Source organism: Ursus americanus, chromosome 19 (genome assembly GCF_024610735.1).
Source record: "Ursus americanus isolate L20-20 chromosome 19, mUrsAme1.1.p, whole genome shotgun sequence".
In the NCBI taxonomy this organism is placed as follows: Eukaryota; Metazoa; Chordata; class Mammalia; order Carnivora; family Ursidae; genus Ursus; species Ursus americanus.
In genome coordinates, this window is record NC_142145.1 from 10,033,298 (window position 1) to 10,054,419 (window position 21,122).

The window sequence follows — 21,122 nt, forward strand, 5'->3', positions numbered from 1 at the left end:
CATAGTGAATTTATATTGAAACCAGAGTATGTATAAATACATTTTTAGAGCACTTAGATATTTGTAAAATACTATGCTAAATCCTGAGAAAGGCAAAGCTTTCTCCCAAAAGTCTAAAACAAAAGTTCACAAAGGAACATACCAAATATTAAATTAATACAAACAATAGAATGGTTGTCTGCATGCAAAATAAATGTAAATTTTCCTCAGTATTCTTCTTACTCTTAAACTTTTTTTCCAACATAGTAATTTCTATAATCATGCAGCAGTTTGGGCCCAGCACGCTCCCGCTGCGCAATCATGCAGCAGTTTGAACTATGTTGGGGGGGGGGTGAATGACTCAATGGGCCTGTCCTGTAACAGGCAATCCCCTGTCTGTCTGTCTCTCATGTAAACCTGATGTTGGATGTGTTTTTAAAGTATTTAGATTAAACACTGGTGTGTGCCTTTCTTATTCCTTTTTTTTTTAACTTGTTAAATGATTGATTATGGATGTGTTATTAGTATCTTGTTTTCTGTGCACTGTGTTGTTTTCCAGTGAAGTTTAAAAATTAATAAATAACAAGGAAACTTTCAAGAATGCATTGCCCTATTGCTTTGGGGTTTGGGGTGATCCTAGCAAAATGCTTTGCTGGCTGATTTCTTGTTATGAACTGGGCTCTCTCCTCCAAGCACAGTCATAAAATTGCTTTGCCATTTTTTTCAATTACCAATAAAAACTGTCAAAGAGCCACGCTCAAAAGTGAGTCGTTAGCTGAAGTCAGCTCTTTTATTTATATTTAGTGGACCCACAGTACCTCTAGCTTTTAATATTCCAACCAAGATGTAAGCATCCAAACAATTACCTACTACACTACATAATGCTTTAAATAATTTTATTTACCTGGTCCCAATATAATCCATTCAGATAATTCTAAAAGGAGAAATACTACTCATTTCGAATCACAGATCTTATTGTAGGGAAAATACCAGTGATGCAACAATTTACCGTAACAGGTGAAGCACAGCACCTAACGGAAGCATTTGTCAGTCTAGTAAACCTGTGTTTATTAACACACTTAAATGACTTATTGGTTAGTTTAGTGGAATAAAGTTGGGTATGTGTGGCTGCATTAGATAATGTAAAGGTTTTCTAATAACAAATATGAGCACATAACAGCATCTATTGTCAATCATTAGTGTTGGTAACAAAAATGTTGTCACCTATGATTTGCAGCATTTTCAGCATCATATGATGATGCAAAGAACAGGGAAGTACAGTGCTAGATGAAACAATGGCTTTACAGAGGAGGAAAAAAAGCTGGCAGTGTGCCATTTATAGGATTAAAGGGTGCAAGTGATGGCACTGGGTCTAACTGGTTTATTCACTGAAAGAGCACCTTGAAAAGTGCTTTGAACAACGTCCTTGTCTATTCAGCATATATTTGAACTGTACCATGATGGCAAAGAAGGTCTTCTGCTTTCCTATGAATTTCAAAGAATCAAAGACACCTATATGAGGGAAGAAACTCAACTCCAATTCAGTCTCCACATGATGAATACATGGAGGCTAAATAATATGCTTTGTTACACCATCCGTCTTACTCATTTATAATGTGACCTGAGATTATATGAAGGCAGGAAAAAAATCCAAGAGGACAAACTTATGTAGTGTAAAATGACATTTAAAAGCAAGGGCAGGCTTCCATTGTCGTGATTAATTATGTCTCCATCTGTACTCGGCACAATGAAACTTTTGTGCACCATCCATACAAATCAGCAAACACACAGTGGTTTAGTGAAAAGAGTAGAGGTTTTGGAATAAAGAAGAACAAAGTACAAATCATCGGCCATTGTCCGACTATGAAATTTTCTCTCTGTTAGTGAAATAAAGCTAACAATACATATTTCACAGGATTCTTGGTTAGAAGGAAAGCAACAGTGTGGAAATTTCTTCCATATTCTCTCGAAAAATGATCCTTTACAATGGTTTGTTCCTTCTTTTCTTAGTGCCTTCATACAAAATAAATGATAAATCTTCTGATTGTCTAACAATAAAATTTAGATGAAGGTGCCAGTGATTTAAAACTTGCTCCGGAATGCCTATGAAGTTTAGCACGAGATTTGGTTGGGGAAATACAGTCAGAGATTTTTTTAGTGAAGTTTTTATTTCATTTATTTTTATTTTTTATTTGAGTATAGTTGACACACAACATTACACTAGTTTCAGGTGTACAACATAGTGACTTGACAAGTTTATACATTATGCTGTGCTAACGACAAGTGTACTTACCATCTGTCACTATTACACTATCGTTAACTCTATTCCTTATGCTGTGCCTTTTATTCCCCTGATTTACTCATTCTAACTGGAAGACTGTATCTCCCACTCCTCTTCACCCTTTTTTCCCATCCCCTCCAACCCAACCCCTCAGGCAACCATCAGTATATTCTCTGTATTTATGAGTCTGATTCTGCTTTTTGTTTGTTTATTCATTTGGTTTTTACTTGCTCCTCTAGTCTTGCCCATTTGTAAATTACATAACAATCCAATCAGGTACCTAGGCTAATGATCCCAGACTACTCATTAATTTCTCTCTTTTCCTCACAGCACATTCAATTCATTGATAAACGCTCTTAGCTCTACCACCAAAAAGCACCTTATTCCAGACATTTCTTTCTGTTTGAACTGTAACTACCATAGAGCAAAGCAAGATCTTTCAACCAATTCTTCCAAAATAGCTGCCTCCTAAGCCCAGAGTAATTCATTTCCTGCATAGCAGGTAAGGTGCTCTCTTGAAAATAAACATTGGATAATACTGCTCTCCTATTTGTTCACACTGATCATGTGATCTTTCTTTCTGTTCTGCAAGCATATCAAACTCTTCCTACCTTAAGGTATTATCCATTCTGTTCCCTCTTCCTCCAATGGCATCCCCCTAGAATACGTTTTAAAGAACTCTTTCTCAACATTAAATTTCAAATTAAATATAAATTTCAAAGATCCTCCTATGATAAAGTGTCTGAGGTGCCCTTCTGATGATATTCTATGACATTACTCTGTTATGCATAGGGCACTTGTGACCACCTGAAATAGTCTTACATGTCTCCTCATTTGAGTGAAAACTCTTGGAAGGAAAGTATTTAAGATTCTTGCTTGTAGTCTGCAGGTTAGCTTGTTATTCTATTGTGGATACTGGCAGAAGACTAAATGCCTTTGGGTCAGAAACAAAGGATTTTATTAATTGTGACACAGTGAGGGAGACAAACCATGAGAGACTCTGGACTCCAGGAAACAAATGGAGGGTTTTGGGGAGGGGGTGAGGTAGCCGGGTGATGGGTATTAAGGAGGGTACGTGTTGTGATGAGCACTGTTATACACAACTAATGAATCGTTGAACACAACATCAAAAACTAATGATGTATTAAATGTTCACTAACTGAACATAATAAAAAAAAATTGTGACACAGCAAACACCAAGAGTTTCATCTTGAGTCATTTCTTCATGATCCATCACTCCTCAAATTCCACAAACGCTATGTAGAAAAGTACAGAAAAATACTATGAATGCAGTGGATTTATATTACACATAAGGAATTATGAGCTCGGGAAATCCCACACTTTTATACTGAGACATTAGCAAGTTTGCTCTTTATATAATGGAAATAAAACTCTGAGGATGTCTGGACAAGGAACAGTTAGAACCTCATTCCTGGCATGCCCAGAAGGAAAGAAGATGCAGGAGCATTCAAGACCCATGGCAGATTGTTCCTTCCAAAAATCCACCCCTTGGTCTGACAGGTTCTTGCATGAACGTGAATTTTAACATGAGTATGTCACCAATCACTCTCAATGATTTGACCAACAGAGGCTGGGACCAAATCCATTAAATTTGTCTTATACAACACCAAACTAAGGCTACTATCAACAGGACTCCAAGGCTAGACATATATGGCCAAACTGAAGTATTGAGCTCACCATACTCTCCCTACCCACCACCAGGTCCAAGACATAGCAAATGAGCTGAAAGCAAGTTTCAATCTTGTAATGGTCTGAATGTTTGTGTCCTCCCCCAAAGTTCATATGTTGAAATCTTAACCTCCAAAGATAATGGCATTAGGAGGCGGGGCCTTTGGAAGGTGCTTAGTCAAGGGAGTGGCCCTCATGAGTGAGATTAGTGCCTAATAAAAGAGCTCCAGAAAGCTCCCTCATCCTTTTACCATGTGAGAACACAGTGAGAGGTCTACAGTCTGTAGCCTGGAAGAGGGTTCTTGAACTTCCAGGCTCCAGAACTGTAAGAAATAAATTCCTGTTGCTTATAAGCCATCTTGACTGTGGTAATTTGTTATAACAGCCCAAAGAGGTGAAGAAAAATCCCCCATGTCCATTTAGGGTAGTTATGACCAAGAAGGTTAGGTTTATTTGGTTGGACTGAGATTGCTGTTAGGGAAATGAAATAAATCTTAATCTCTAAAAAATCTAAAACTGAATTTTAAAAAGATTAGTTAAATATTTAAAGGAAATGTCACCTTTGCAAAACAAATGGGCCTAAAAATATTTAAAATTAAAAGATATCTGTCACAAGACAAATTATATCATATTTTTTAGTTATCCCTCTCTCCAGATATTTATCAAGCAGTTACAGGTTACAGTTAGAGGTCTAATCACTCTATTTGAACTTGTGTAAAACACTGAAAATTAAACTAGGGGAAAACATTTAAATTATACTACCAAAAAAGGTAAAGTGCATTTACTTCTTTAAAGAGTGGGTCACCCTGGGTATATTATGCCAATTCTGTATCATGTGTGTATGAGAAACAGGGAGGGGAGACAGAGAGAGAGAACATAAACATACAAATAAAGTTTTCTGAAAACGAATCTAATGGGCTCCTATAACCAGTGAATTTATTTTAAGTCTTTCTTCAGAGGGCTTATGTTTAATAAAATTATAATTGTTTATTTAACAATAAGAGGTGTACTAATTGTTTCACTATTCTTGTTATATCTCATATAAATAAAGACACTTAAATAGAGTGCACATATGGTACAGGGATAGAACTAGAGGTGTGTAAATACATAATTAATTGTCTCTCTGATGAGAAGAGAATGTTTATATCTACATACATAATTTTATTACAAATTTTATTAATGTAAGGGGAGTGTATCATAAAATTTACAAATGATAATAAAAGATTAATTATGCTTCATTATAAATTCATAAGCCATTTGGTTCCCAAAGAATACTTTCATTAATTTTTTGCTGAACACTTATGCCTGAATCCAAGAAAAAATTGCAACTGACCAACAGGTATAAGTAGTAGTGACATGAATGTTGTTTGGTGTTTCCTTTATACTAAGGAGTAATATGAAAATGAAAAATAAATACAGATGTTTGTTAATGATGTGAACAACTTTCAACACTGGGATAATATTTTCTTAATTATGCTAACTGTAATAAAACAGCTATAGATACAGAAATTTTAAAGTTTAAGCTTAATTAAACACAGTTTCTTAACATATTTCTATCAAAATTTAAGTGTAGATAATTAGCAAACAATAAATCAAGTCTGATTTGTAGTGTTTGTCAATTTCTAGGTGTATATACTGACACTCCGGTTGATTTCCAGATAACCAATGGATGTTACTGAATGCAGAGTTGAGAAAAAAGGCACATTAATGCATCATTTTATAGTATTCTACCATGCAGACTGAAAAGATGTACATAACATTAAAATGCAGCAAGGCAATTAAAAAGTGAGTCTTGTATATTTATTAGCTTTTATTTTAATTTAATTTATTCAATTTTAAGTTTATATTAATTTTTAATAATGGCCGTGTTTAAACATCAGCTCCCTCTAATTCTTGAAAACTTAACAAATCTGCTCTGCGAAATTCATCCTAGCCAACTCCAGCACACTACTGGATAGAATAAAGACAAATAGAAACATATGTCCTGAACAACTGTAGGAATAATAACTTTGATCTGGGGGGTGGGATGAGGGAGAAACAGCTTTAAATATTTGAAAGAGTTCATGTGGGAAAGGAACTGTTCTGATTCTGCATCTAGGGATTTTATATTCAGTCAATGATGCCATTTAAGAGAGATTATCTTCAATTTAATATAAAAACCAAGAAAAATTAATCCTCACTAATTATATGTGGACAACTGGTTTCTACTGTGAATTGTAGAGAGCTTGGAAGTTGTCATTCCTGTACTTCCAAAAAGAAAAAAGCTGAACAAATCGAAAATCAGTAACCTAGCTGAATATACCAGAGAACCACGTTAGCATGATAAGCCACCACCCTAAAACCTAGAAAGACAGAGGAATCCAGAGAGTCACAAGATGTGTTTGTCAGGAGCAGAAACTGCTGGAGCCCTACTGGTAGATAGTTAAATGGTAATTTTGTGGATAAAAATGGAAGTAAGAAACTACTGATGGCCACAATCTTAGAAGGACTCCCACAATTCTGTGAGGCTTTCTTCCATGAACTCCCTAGTTTCATGCAAATAAGAGAAAATCCCCAATGTCTGTGGCAGGGAGAGGGTAATATTGTGGAATAGTAATATTGTGGAAGACTAATATTGTAGAATATACCCAAAGTTTTCTCCGTCACAACTGAATGGGTAATGGATATTGTTTTCAACAAATGGTGGTGAAAAATTGAACATCTATGTGTGAAAAAAATGAATATGCACACAGATATTATGCTTTTTAAAATAACTCAAAATGGATCAAAGGCCCAATCATAAAATGCAAAATTATAAATTTTCTAAAAAAACCTGTATAACTTCAGGTTTGGTGATACAACATCAAATGAGCAAAACATGAAAGATAAATTGATATTTTTAAGTTTATTAAAATAAAATCCTCTGCTCTGTAAAAAATGCTATTAAAGACAAGCCACAGATTGAAAAATAAATTGCAAAAGACATATCTGAATAAAAACATATATTGAAAGTATATAAAAATATTTTAAAACAATGAGAATTTTTTAAAAAATTAAAATGGACAAAATCTGAGCAAACACCTCAGCGGAGAAGATATAGATGACAAATAAGCATAGGCAATTATATTCAATATTATGTATCATGATAGAAGTTCAAATTAAAACAATAAACAGATACCACTACACAATTATTAAAGTGGTTGTTATCCAAATACCTCACAATATCAAATGCCACTAAGAAAGCAGAGTAAGAGAAATCTCTTTCATTGCTAGTGTAAATGCAAAATGGCACCACAATTTTAGAAAATAATTTGTAGTTTCTTACAAAGCTAAAAATTATTTTATTATATGACCCAGCAACTCTACTCCTATGTATTTACCTAGCTGATTTTTAACTTAATATTCACCCAAAAAGCTGAGTACCCAGATGTTTATAGATTTGTTTATAATTAACAAAACCTGGAAGTAATCAAGATGTTTTTCAGTAAGTGAATTAACAAACTAGTACATCTGTACAATGTTTTTTTTATTGTATGTTGAGATATTACTTTTATTGTACAATGAATTATTCAGAAATAAATAATGACCTATCAAGCTGTAAAACTATATGGATAAATCTTAAATGCCTATTGCTAAGTAAAACAGGCCAGGCTGGAAAGGTTACAAATCAACTGATTCCAATTGTATTCTATAAACAGGAAACTATAGATCCTAGAAAAACAGTGATATCCAGGGGTTGGGAGTAGGGTTTAAATAGGTGAAATGGGGAATTTTATCATTTTTAAATTTTTATTTATTGGGTTTTATTTAAATTTGAGTTAGTTAACATATAGTGTATTATTCATTTTGGGGTACAATTTAGTGATTCATCAGTTGTAATACCCAGTGCTCATTACATCAAGTGCCTTCCTTAATGCCGATCACCCAGCTACCCCAACCCTCCACCCACCTCCCCTCCAGCAACCTCAGTTTGTTCTCTATAGTTAAGAGTCTCTATGGTTTGTCTCCCTCTATTTTTATACTATTTTATTTCTCCTCCCTTTCCCCTATGTTCATCAGTTTTGTTTTTTAAATGCCACATGAGTGAAATCATATGGTATTTGTCTTTCTGTAACTTATTCCACTTAGCATAATACACTCTAGTTCCATCCACATCATTGTAAATAGCAAGATTTCATAAAAATGGCTGACACATGAAAAAATGCTCAATATCACTCATCATCAGGGAAATATGAATCAAAGCCACAATGAAGTACTACCTCACACCAGTCAGAATGGCTAAAATTAACAACTCAGGAAACACGTTGGCGAGGATGCAGAGAAAGGGGAACACTCGTACACTGTCGGTAGGAAGGGAAACTGGTGCAGCCACTCTGGAAAACAGTATGGAGATTCCTCAAAAAGTTAAATATAAAACTACCCAATGGGCCAGCAATTGCACTACTGGATATTCATCCAAAGGATACAAAAATAGGGATTTGAAGAAGCACATGCACCCAATGTTTACAGCAGCAATGTCCACAAGAGCTAAACCATGGAAAGAGCACAGATGTCCATTGATGAATGAATGGACAGAGAAGAGATGGTGTACCTATAGAATGGAATATTACTCAGCCTTTGAAGAGAAATGAGGACTTTTTTTTTTTTAAGATTTATTTATTTATTTATCTGAGAGCGAGAGACAGAGATAGCGACAGAGAGCATAAGCAGGGAGAAGAGGGAGAAGCAGGCTCGCCATGGAGCAGGGAGCCCGACTCAGGGCTCGATCCCAGGACCCTGAGATCATGACTTAAGCCAAAGGCAGACGCCTAACTGACTGAGCCACCCAGGCACCGCAGAAATGAAGAATTTTAAAGAAAAAATTTCTCTTAGACATAACACATTTTTCAAAACCCATAGGAATTTACAATGCAAAGAGTGGAACTTGATATATAATTTCTCAAAAATCACCTAGGAATAGGGGATTCCAGAATGGAATTCAGAATATGACAAAATAATCCAACTGTATTATTACAAATACATGAAACAATCTCACCTAACTGGGCAGCAGGGAGTGGGAGAAGAGCTGATCTATGTAACTTTGGAAATGTGTGGAGTCTATAAAATTAAAGACAAAGAAATGGAATATAAGCATTACACTTTAGCTGGTAAAGTTTGTTTTTTCTCATGGGAGGTTAACAATTTTGATACTGCTCTGCAAGTATACTAGAATACAATGATCAGGAAAATGGATGGAATGTATTTCTCATTGCTGGGTGGAATTTACACGTGAGTGCCAGAGGTTGGAATAATCCATGTGGTCATGGATCAGTATCACATCAATATGATTCACTGATAGCTTAATATAGATATAAATGGCTCCATACAGAAATATTAATAAACATGTTTTTATACATGAGTTATTAAACATATATTTTCTTGCTCTGTCAGCCGAAAGGGCCCACCCCAGTAGCAATGTACATACCAAATACACACATCTTGATTTCTAACACCATTATTCCAAAAAAGGAAGCAGGGCTCCTTTTAAAAACAGGTGATCTAGGACAGGCCAAAGAATGTACAAGATGAGCCTTAAGCAACTTGCAGTAACAACGAGTGAGGAAGTGTTAAACACACATACACACAATGTTGGGGATATGACATCGAAACAAATCAACCAATTGGAACATGCCAATGATGAAACACTTAGAGAGCAAAATAATAAAGGGGCATTGTGATATAACATAAAGCATAAAATAAATATCCAGAAGCTCATATTGATATAAATAAATGAGTAAACAAGTAAATGAAGGAATTAGAAAAATCTCCCACACAGAATTCCAAATAATGTATATTATATTCAACCTTCAAAGAATTTGAATGTAATTCCTGACTCTGTAAGTCTACCTGCACATAGCAACTTCCGTCTACTCAATATAGTATGGTGGGGCGGGGGGAGAGAAAGAATAACTTTACAGTGGAGAAGTCTGACAAATGCTACTGAGCCCAGTGATCAAGATTAACATGAATAGTGATATGTCATATCAATAGAAGGTATGCTTGATGTGATGCGATGAAAATGACATTTACCTCTATAGTCTTCCTTCAAAAACCACATAATCCTCTTCTAACCATAAGATAAATGTCAAACAAATCCCAACTGAGGGACATTCTACAAAATGTCTTACCAGTACTCTTCAAAACTAAGGTCATCAAAAAGAAGGAAAGTCTAAAAACTGTCATAGCCAGGAGGATCCTAAGGAGACATGACACCTGGGTGTGATGTAGTAGTAGTATGTAAGACCCTGGAACAGCAAACAGACATTAGGGTATTAACAAATGAGATTAAAAACAAAAACAAAAACTATGCTAATAATATTGTAACAATATTACTTCATTCATTATAACAACTGCAGTCTATTAATGTAAGATATTCACAATGGGAGATATTTAGTGTTAGGTATGTGGGAAGTCTCTGTACTAGCTTCACATTTTTTCTGGAAATTTAAAATGGTTCTAAAATAAAAATATGTAAAAAACAAAACATTGTATTATACTCTTAAGTTCTCTAACACTGAAAATATTCAAGTACAGCCCAGATGATTGTAGGTTGGGCAATTTCCTGAAATCAATGCAAACTTGGACTAATTTCCTCATATGAAATGCTTTTTATTGTATTATAAAGTAAGGTCTGCCTTTCATATACCTGAGGCTCAGCATAGTGTATTTGACTCAGTGTATAAAATGCTGACAAAGTCTCTATCCTAGCCTTCTAGGAACTCACAATACAGAAAATAAGACATTTAATGAAATTTTATTCACACTTTTAGACCCATAATAGGGGCATGCTAAGGCATGGCAGAAGCAAAGAACAGAGAAGTGAGCCCAGTACAGGGTTTTTGGAGGCTTTTCTGGAAAAGATGTTTCCTGATTTGACTCTTGAAAATAAGTTGTAATTATTTAGATTAAGGCGGGAGGAAAGGACTTCTAGAAAAGAATTTGGAGGGCAAAATAGAGAGTAATGAAGGAGCATTCAGGCAGCTAGAAGCCACGGGGTTGAGTGGATTATTAAAACCAAGGATTATTTTGAAGGAATATGTTGAGGTCAGTCTGCAGTGGACTCTATCTGTCCTGTTAAATACCTTACGTTTTACCCCTATATTCAAATTGATTTACTCTTTAATTGTGTGAGTTAACTCTTCCTGTTTGCTAATATAAATTACTTGTATTCTAAAAGTTGTCATAAAAATCAAAATTAGTATATTTCCCTGTTCTGCTTTGATGCAATTGTTTAGCATGAACATTTTAGGGTAGAGTTTGACTAACATCTGGATATTATTGCAAATTTGCCTTTGGGGATGCATTTCAGAATGGCTGCTACAAAGAATAAACATATAACTTTTCTCATTTGAAAGAACACACTAGATTTGGGTTTTTTTTTTTTCCCAAAGAGAGAAAAAAAAAATCAAAGCACAATGGAATTAGGCAGATGTCACTCATTCATTAAACACAGTCTCAACCACTTTTTGTAAAAACAAAGGAAAGTGGAAAGTTATTTTTCATATGTATATTCCATATCCTTTTAAAACTCTTAAAGTAACACTGCATCTGTGCATAGATATTTTAAAAATCTTTTAGGCATTGATTTCCACTTTTGTGCACAGAATGCTAAAGGCTTTAAGAAAGTCCTTGAACAATAACTGAAAGACCAGCTGCTGATTTTGTAATCCAGAAAGGTTTACATAGACAATAGGTTCTCATCACACATGCTTGCTTCCCATTACTTTTCTCCCTGTGTTCAAATAAATGTTCGATGCATCGCTCTTTTTCTAATTGTAATTTCTTCATTAAGTTAATAGAGACAAGCACGGTGGATGTGCATCTCACGGTGTGAAAAAAATATCACCCACCAAGTAACACATCCCCTACTGAGGTGATTAAATTAACAGAACTGTAATTAAATGAACAGGAACTGTTGGTTTCAGAAGCTTTATTTTGCACAGTATTTCATAATGTGATTACAGGCTCTTTTAAGCAGAGACTTTATACTGCCTTTGTGTTAAATAAACTTCACAAACAAAAGTTACTTTGTTAACGTTTATTTACATAATGGTAACTGCTATTGAAAACTTCTTAGAAGACATCTAAAGATTTTATTAAAAAATAAGCCATGTTCAGTGCTGTCAAAATCACGCACTTTTACATCACCTGACAGGAATAGTTGCACTATGGACTGTGTAAAATATTTGCGGGTTCTTGAATATTTGACAAAAACACCTGTCTTTTATAGTTTTGCAAAATACTGTTTTACTATATAACTCTTTTCGATAACAATTCATTGAGAGGAGTTTATAGAGTTGTATATGTGGGACTTTATAGAATTTATAGGACTGAATAAATCAGTCTTTCCAGTAAAGAGAATAAGTGTGTTCATTGATTGAGAGCACAGATTATTGCAAAAATATCTGGGTTCGAGTATCAGCTCTCATAATGTCATTACCATGTGTACACTCACAGAGAATTTTTTCTACTAAAACCTCACTTGAGATGAGCATTGATAACTCCCCAGTGAGCTTTCTAAGAAGTACACCGCTCTCTGTGGAGGCCTAGACCTTCCGTTAGATTGAAGAGTGTCCCCTAGTCATTCCTCACCGTGAGAAGCCAATGGGAATAGAGTTCTCTGCTTTTGCATCCACTGCACCTGTTGTTCTATGCCTCTCACTGGCCTTCCCAAGTTCTGGAATGCTATTAAAGAGTGCATTTTGTTTGCCACTCTTCAGTGGGGCAAACTGTGGTAAATCTTTATCTGTCTGAACCTTGTATTCTTTACATGTAAAATTGGATAACAGTTACGTCCTAATTTGAGTATCCCCCCAAAAAATCTCAGAGGATTTTGCTCAGAAGTTTTATTCAGGAGATCATAGGAAGCAGCTGAGGGAGTAAGGAGAGTGAAGTAAGGAATGGAAAACAACCAACAGAAAATGTTATAAGCAGAGGGTGTTTGACTTCATAAGACTTCTTCATAAGAAACTTTCATGAAAGAAAGAAAGAAAGAAAGAAAGAAAGAAAGAAAGAAAGAAAGAAAGAAAGAAAGAAAGAAAGAAAGAAAGAAAAGGAAGGCGAGGAGGGAGGAAGAAGGAGGGAGGGAGGTAGGAAGGTAGGAACTAACTAACGAACATTCACACGTCTCCTAGAACCATCCATTTGCAGAATGGGAAGCTGGACCTTTATCTGCTAGATTTGCTCTCCTTGTTATTTAAATTCCACTAAGCTGAAAGACATTTAGTGTGTGTTAAAGGCAGAAACTATCTGTGTGACTCTGAGCTGCCATGGAACTGTCCATTGTAGCTTCAGGGGAGATAATGCAGGCACTAGAAACAATTGCTCTGTGCTTCCAACTTAAAGGATTATTTTGAAGATTAAATGTAAAAATACATTACAGTATTTAGAAGAGTCCTGGAGACATGTAGCCATCATGCAATAAGTGGTCTTCTTATTAGTGTCGTTTTAATTGTCATTATAATGATGCTCATTTTTATTATTCTGTGACGAATTACATGCTTTGAGACAGCTCATCTTCTACTTATTCTTTCACATAAATTAAACATAAAAGAACTTCAATCTGCTAGTTTATAACCTATCTCACAAACAGACCGTGCAGGATGTGAAGGAATGGATAGAGTTTATATCACTTTCTTATCTCCTTGCTAATGGTTATTAAAAAAAAAAAAACAATCCTAGTTTAATTCCCACTTCTAATTGGCTGTGGTAATCACTTGCATTAAATTAGTCTCATTAATTTAAAATAGCATTATATATTCTGCTTGTCAAAATACTTATATGAAGCCCTTTTTTCACTGAATAAAGGGCTCCTTCCCTCTCTCTGTGTTCCTATCCCTCTCCCTTCCCTCCTCCCCCCTTCTTCCACCACACATCCCGCACTTGCTAAGTTCCATCTTGTGTAATTCCTAACGACACTATCATCACATCAGTACTGTTCTCTACATTCTTACCTTTTCTAATTTCAGCCTTGTGCTGTATCGTTTTTCCCTTTTGCCTCTCACATTGTACAAACTCAATCACATGTTCCTTTAATTATGTTATTCTTCCTCTACCTACTTTCTTCTTTTAATTTCTTTCATTCAATTGTATTCCACATATGCAAGGTACAGAGTTTTATCCATCAAATATGGAAGACTCAATCTCTCCTTCCTTATATTCTTTTTCCTGTTTTTTTTTCTTTTTTTTTCTTTTTTTTTTGAACAAGGAGCAGATTACTACTAATCTACTTTTTTCAAATATTCGGGTGTAAAACATAGCAAAGAAAGATTTAAAAGGACGATCATTACAAAGTTTATGTGTTTCCGGGTTAATAGGTTAATAAGTGAGAGTTCTTTACTCACACATATTTATTCCACTGTTCTTTGTTTTTTGGTTTTTTTATGCTTCATTGCATTTATTTTTTTTCTTCGTGGATTTTTTTTTATGTTTGTTGATATGTGACTTATACAAACAAAATATTCAAATCTAAAGTATACAACTTGAGGGATTCGTATTTTACATTCAGGTTAACACAATTCTGAGCAAGATACAGAACATTTCTCTTGTATTTTGATAATTTTTTTAAAATGTGGATATATTAAAATAAATTACTGTGTAATATATAAATATGTTTCGACTCAATGATTCTAACGAAATCTTAACTATTTAAAAAATTTATCCAGAATTTATGCTCCAGATTAACAGTTTTTCATATTATATGCTCATTTAATTTTAACCTGATTTCAAACATTAAAGTCATTTATTCATTTTGTATCATATTTTCCTTTCAGATTCTACGAATGGGAAAGCCCTTTTACAAGTTATTGTCACTGAAAATACTCAAGCTTAAGTTTTAAATATACCAATTCCAATCTCTTTGCAATGAACGATTATTCATAGATAGATAATAAAATTTAATTAAAATAGAAATGCTTGATCTATTGATTAGAAAATTGTAAATATTTGTGCTTTCTTCTGAAGACTATATTAGAAATGATTTCAGTTATTACATAATGCCACATATAATATTGCTAGCTTTCATACAAGGTGATCTTCCCAAAATTCCTATCTAATCTCATTTTTAACACTTGGAAAATTTTATTGCTACCTCATTGCCCATAGAATTAAAAATTCCATTTCTGGCATTGCATCCAAGATAAATTTTGGTCAGGCCCTCCAATTAGACTTTTTGTCTTCTCATATCTGACTCAAACAAATGCACCTAACTTTCCAACTAAAATAAATATTTTTGCAATTTTCAGCATATCCTGTTTTCTTCTTTACATAAATGTACATTTCTCCTTTGCCTCAAAATGCACCTCTTTCTTTCCCCACCTCTCTCTTTTTCTCTCTCATATCACTTTTTTCATCAGTTTTTTTTTCTACCTGAATGTAAGGTCCAGCCTAACAGTTAACTTATCTATGAAGCCATCTTTAGACAACTCAATCTGCCCTTTTTCTCTGAGCACCATGTCCTATGCCACCTGCTTCAGCCAAACATGTCCAATAGTGTTTTTGTAAATTATTTACCTGTCATATCTAAAGAGAATACGGGAGGACTATGGGGAAGTACAGTACCCTGTACATCTGCATATCCCCAGATGTTGGAATGCAGTCTGTTGACTGAACAAAAGAACAAAATGAATACTTCTTTGGGCATTAGTGACTGAGGCTGATGTTTCCCGGTGTTATTTTTTGGACAAAATTTTCCACACGGAATGTGTCTTTCCTTCTTGATTTTCCATGTAATTTTGAACAAAATGTGTACCTAATTTTGAACAAAATGTGAACAAAAGAACAAAATGAATACTTCTTTGGGCATTAGTGACTGAGGCTGATGTTTCCCGGTGTTATTTTTTGGACAAAATTTTCCACACGGAATGTGTCTTTCCTTCTTGATTTTCCATGTAATTTTGAACAAAATGTGTACCTAATTTTGAACAAAATGTGAACAAAATGAAATTGTTTGTGACAAAAAAAAAAAAAAATCCCTCATCTAAAGTGGGTCATAATAAAAGTCCGGATTTTAAGGATGAAAGAAGCAGACTGGAGCTGAGCATTTCTTGCAAAGTATTCACTTATGCACTTGTTTTCTAAGTATTTGAATTAATACAAAAAGTCCCAAATGATAGGAGATTAGGTTCTGTACATTAGCTAATCCTTTGTGAAGTAACAGCATGCCCAAATGTCATTTAGTTCAAATCAAAGACCTCAGACAGTTGGTGAAACACAGCAGAAGGAAATCTTCTTTGATATGCTAATGATTCAATGTGTTATTCATGAAGTATTGCTCACCCTAGACACTGATATCAACTTCAGGAGAGAAAACAGTTATTATACTTTGTTTCATTTAATTTCCATGCTTTACTTGAAAAGTGAATATGAATGAAGAAAATGCTAACCTTTGTTTTTGGAAAACCAAACCTCCAGGGAAACAATAGACCTTTTTTTTTTTTTCCTTAGATCTGTTTCAGATTTCTAAAGAATATATCACTATTCATAGAAGTATGTTTCTATTCCTAGCATGATCTTTTTCTCCTACATACTAGCCAATTTCGTTGGATGAATGAGTTTAAAGCTACACTGTAGACCAAATTCTAATAACGACAGATACAATTTATTAAATGCCTTCTACATTTGGTGTTTTGTGTGCATTATCTCTAATAATAAGAACAATTCTTAGAAAACAGACTCAGAGAGCATACACAATTTCCTACGTCACACACATGAAAATGTGTGGAGGAAGGTGTAAATTCATGTTAATCTTTTCTAATGGCCATGTGCTTTCAACATCATTGTATTAGTTGGGATAGGGTAACTTTCACTGTAAAATCAAACTGCCTAATCTTAGTAACATAGCGAAAAAAATAAGTTTTTCTTTTGCTCATGTTACATGTCCTTTGTGGATGAACAGAGGGACTCTGCTAAATGGTATGACAGATTTCCTGCATCACCACAGCAGTGGGCGGAGAATGTGGTAAAATGCACCCTGGTTCTTCAAGTTCTGGCATGTAAGGAGCACATTTTCTTTACACGGCATTGACCAAAGCAATTCCCATGATTACCACAAACTCTGAAGAGTGCTGGAGAGTTCAATTTTTCCATTAGGCTGGAAAAAACAGAGTTGTAAATATTTGTTAATTGAACAGTACTGGTGACTGCTTCAAAAAGTTATTTCCCAAATGCATTCAGAAACTTGTTGCATTGATAGCATAAATAGTTCAATAGCCAATAGTTCTTATAAACTTGACAGAAATGAAACATCTGATAAGAAATAGGATGTGAAAGAAAAAGTATGTGTGATATTTATTTCCAACACTTCCTAGTAGAGGTCTTTGACTGCTCTATTCCAGTTTTCCTATTTTATCCCCCTCTTCCTTTTCCCCTTTTGAATAGTGAAAATTATTTCTTACTCTCCATTCTTCACATTCCAAATAATGCTGAAATTGTCCACCACATTACCTACTCCTAAGCTCTGCTTATTCATTTCACTCTGATGCACATAACCTTTAAAAGTGTCTCATAATGGCTGGCTTGAGGTAGGACTACAAACCAGGCACATAATTAATACTTCCTGATTTTTGCCAATGTGACACTAGCACCCCTGTATATGATTGGTAAATACATTTTTCAAAATCCTATTTCCCTGTGGTTTGCCAAGGAGAGAAGCTCACACACAATGTATAAGGTAGAAATGAAGAAGAGGAAGTATTCTTGAACAGCCTTGGAAGTTACACATAGCTTTCTATCTAATGGTCTGTGAGCTCCTGTCACAGTCAAGGCTGATTTCACAAAAGCTCACCCATATTCCACTTTGCTGTCCCAACTGGTTCCCATATGGACCCATATATACTCTTCTGTACTTCTCTAGCTTTACCACCTGCACTGATGTTTGGGGTTGGAATGTTAGTGGTATTTCTCTAATAACTCTACCTACACATTGCAAATTTCTGTCACAGTTCCTCCCACATTCCTGTGGATCCCTCACTCCCTTATCAGACATCTGTAATAAATGTTTTCCAGACCAATCACAACTTGGCACAATGGCCACAACTCTTCAGCCTAGCTTGCTTGGTCTTCCATACTCAGGAATAACTACACAGTTATACTCAGAATGGAATATGTACTGTACAAAAATCATACCTTCCTCTACTTTGCATCACAGTTCTGGTTATTGAATCCCTGCCTGGTGTTTTTCTTCATCTCTATTTCTATTTATAGGAGTCTTACTAATTTTTCATGAGCTATTTTAAATGCTACCTCATTCTTGATATTTCCATAATCACTTCAGATAGAGGTAATGGTTCTCTTTAGATATTCATAAGGCATTCCACATACTTTCTTCATCTTGGCATTATCACATTAACTTTGGCCTTAAAGTAATCATATGTATATTTGGTAAGAATAAAAACAGGGACTGGGATTCAATATTTCCTATTTTAATTCTTTTCCTTTTCAAGTTTAATTGTTGTTGGGTTAAGATTTTGGTAGTTGCCGTTGCAGTGATTTAGAATTCTGATAAATGAGAAAAAAATTGGAGGTAAAAGGATAATTCTTACACTATTTGACACTTATAGGATTTATCCCTAATGAAGAAATATACTGTGGTGTCAATAATAGCAATTTGTTGTAAAAGAATAGTAAACAAACATTAAACACATTCAGCCTTTCCGCAAGATCTGGAGCAAATTCTAAACTTAATGCTATGTCTCGGAGTACATTGAGTCCTCCTTATCTTGTAGTGGAAGTGGCACTTTACAGATCTTAGATCTTAGTTTAGTGGTCATTCAGTAGTAATCATCATTTATCTATATCCCAATGGTATTAGATTATGCTTTGCGTCTGTTCTCCCAATATATAGAATTTGATGATTCAAATCTCTTGAATGTTATGCAGACACCTTAAATTCAAAAGGTCCATAATGAACCCCAGATGTGGTCTTACTCTAGCATTACTTATTATACTAAGGAGGATCAACATACACGGTTGTAAAATCCAGTCGTACAAAAGAATATGCTTTCTTATCTTTTTTCCTCTCACTGCCTGCTCCCCTCAAATAGCTAACAACTTCCAAAATCTTCTTAATTTTACCTTATAAGTTTTTCTTGAAACTGTCCATTTTCCTCCACCTATAGTAGAAACACCCTAGTTTCTCCTGGAATACCAAAAGAGTTTCATTTTTTTTTTCCTGTATCTATCCTTACCTCCTTCCAATACATTCTTCAACAAATGAGATCTTATGAAAATGCAAATTTAAACAGGCCTAAATCTATAGATGACTTTTCAATTTTACTAAGGGGAAATCTGAATTGGTAGCATGAGCTTCCAGTTTCCTTACGATTTTCGCTTTCCATAATCAATCTACTGATTCTTACCAGCTTTGCATATCTTCCCTTCTCTCACAGCAATTCAGTATTATTGTTTCAAGGAAAAACCTTATTTATTCTAGCATCTAAACATTGTGTTTAGTATGTTATGAACATCTACAGATCTTCAACACTGATTTTATGTGTTCACCGACTATGATCCAAATTAGTAAAAGTGTTGTCTTCCCTGCAGTTTATTTTAGGGCAGCCCTCCTTGACTACCTGCCTCCTACTGAGTCAGAGCTCTACTCCTCACGCATGTACATGTGAAGCATCTTGTATTTTTCTATTTACAGCAATGTGATGATTGAATTAGTGTGTATTTAATAATAATCTGCATTCTGGACTACACCGCATATACTCTGAGGAGAAATCTTTGCAGTCTCATTCAAGACTATAGCTCTCATGATGAATATGCTATCTTCACCCAGTGGGCAGTCACCATGTGTGCTGAGCACATGTTAAAAGGCAGTGCACCAGGTTGTATTTGAATATGTAATTTTTTTCTCATATCTAGGCACTTTTAAAGTAGACTGAAAGTTGAGGCTAAGTAGTTTGTAGACAGTAATCTTAATATAAGCTACCATTCAAAATTAATTAAAATTAAATTAATCAACTATTTAACCACCATTAATAACTACTCATAGAAGATTTTTGTTTTTTAACCTGCCGGGAAATTTCAGGAAAAAGTTCTGCGTTTCAAAGTATAAAATGGACACATTGGTATTTAAATCACAATACACAGGAAATAGAGGCGCCTGGGTGGCTCAGTCTTTAAGCGTCTGCCTTCAGCTCAGGTCATGATCACAGGGTCCTGGGACTGAGCCCCTCATCGGGCTCCCTGCTCAGTGGGAAACCTGCATCTCCCTCTCCCACTCCCCCTGCTTGTGTTTCCTCTCTTGTTGTGTCTCTCTCTGTCAAATTAATAAAATCTTTAAAAAAAGAATACATAGGAGATATTATCTTGTCCAATATTCTCTCTTGAGTGTCTTTCCCAAAGTTGATGAGTCTATTTAAAATATAAATTTTTTTTCTTGGTAATGATCACATTGTTATTGGTTTTGAAAAATCACTGGAGTCTGAAAAACTGTTACTACAAAGTGATGACAAAGAGTCCTTTTTTTGTATGTTTGGATACCATTAGTTCATTATAAAAGAGAGACATGGAAATTATTTACATGATGAAAGATTTCACAACTTCACTGGAATGGGCAAGTTCACTTCATGCCATTTTAATAATGATTTCAGTCTACATACTTTCTGAGAATGTCACCATCTCTAAATAAGAAATAATCCTTGTGTCTAGAACTATTTTGGTGCCTCCATATTTTGGGAGAAGAACTTTATCTTCAACTTTCACACAAACTGGTTGAATCTCTCCACCCTTTCTTTTAGAGCCCAGTCCAACAGCTAATACTGTTGCTTGCAACACTCGTCCTTGAGATTTTTCTGGAAGCATAATACCTCCTTTGGTTACAGTTTCAGATGCACTCCTTTCAACTAAAACTTGGTCAAAGAGGGGAAGAAAGTTTCTAAATGTCTGCCCTGCCATGAATCTGGCCCTGTTCGTACTCTTAATAGAGTCCTTTGATGGCTATCGATTTGAGACATTATTGTTTGAATTGCAATTTGGATACAAAGAAATAAGCTTCTACAACCTGACCTACAAACAGATGAAAAATAACTACGGAATACAGGAAATACTTTTTAAAATGTCTGAAATCCCTAAAGGGTAAATAGAAATAAGGAGATTTGAAAAGGACTTGAGATTAAAAACAAAACAAAACTGCTGAGGGAGGAAAGTTTAA

General features: G+C 34.8%; 1 pseudogene; it reads right to left on the reverse strand.

Moving 5' to 3' along the window:
• Positions 1 to 20,558: 20,558 nt before the first annotated feature.
• Positions 20,559 to 20,866, reverse strand: LOC148108453 (10 kDa heat shock protein, mitochondrial pseudogene; annotated as a pseudogene).
• Between the last annotated feature and the right edge of the window lie 256 nt (positions 20,867 to 21,122).